At 40.8% G+C, this 855-nt stretch overlaps 1 protein-coding gene across 7 annotated transcripts in view; it reads right to left on the bottom strand.

The window, feature by feature from the left end:
• RRM1 (ribonucleotide reductase M1) overlaps positions 1–855 on the bottom strand; it is a 52681-nt gene that overhangs the window by 22664 nt on the left and 29162 nt on the right. The window lies entirely within an intron of this gene.

Below are 855 nucleotides of genomic sequence, written 5' to 3'. Positions count from 1 at the left end.
ATTGATTTTTTACAGAGAGGAAGGGAGAGGGATAGAGAGTTAGAAACATTGACGAAAGGAAAACATCGATCGGCTGCCTCCTGTACACTCCCTACTGGGTATGTGCCCGCAACCAAGGTACATGCCCTCGACCAGAATCGAACCCGGGACCCCTGAGTCCGCAGCCGACGCTCTATCCACTGAGCCAAACCGGCCAGGGCTAGATTTTTTTTTTTAAGTACACCAGAGAGAAGTTCATAAACTAAGAGATGATTAGTATGCCTACATATCCATGAGATGCAGGCTCATGTTACAAACTATCCTGCTGATAATATTAAATAAACAACCCAATCTTCTCAACTTTACTTTTACCTCTATAAAATAATGCAGAATTTTGTTTATTTTTTTAAAAGATATTTTCATTGATTTCAGAGATGAAAGGAGAGAGATAAGGAACATCAATGATGAGAGAGAATCATTGATTGGCTGTCTCCTGCATGTCCCACATTGGGGATCAAGCCCACAACCAGGGCGTGTGCCCTGAGCAGAAATCAAATGGTGACTTCCTGGTTCATAGGTCAACACCTAACCACTGAGCCATGCCAGCTGAACCAGAGTTTTGTTTCTTTAAAGAAAAACTTAGAAGACATATGACAACTCCTTTTCAAGATTAAGTATTAATATAAGTCACAACTTTAGCAGTTGTCTGCAAATAAACTATCATGTAAAAAAGCTGCTGACTAGATCATTGGCTGTCTGGAGCCAGTATGTATGAGCAGGAAGGATGGGGTTGATTGATATAAAGGTGCAGGAGGAAAAATTTGGGGGTAATGCCTATATGTATGGTAATTACATAGTTAAAACCCACCCAAATGG

Source organism: Myotis brandtii, unplaced genomic scaffold (assembly GCF_000412655.1).
Source record: "Myotis brandtii unplaced genomic scaffold, ASM41265v1 scaffold244, whole genome shotgun sequence".
Taxonomy (NCBI): Eukaryota; Metazoa; Chordata; class Mammalia; order Chiroptera; family Vespertilionidae; genus Myotis; species Myotis brandtii.
The sequence above is the reverse complement of the archived record's forward strand: the minus strand, read 5'-3'. Positions and strand labels throughout refer to the sequence as shown.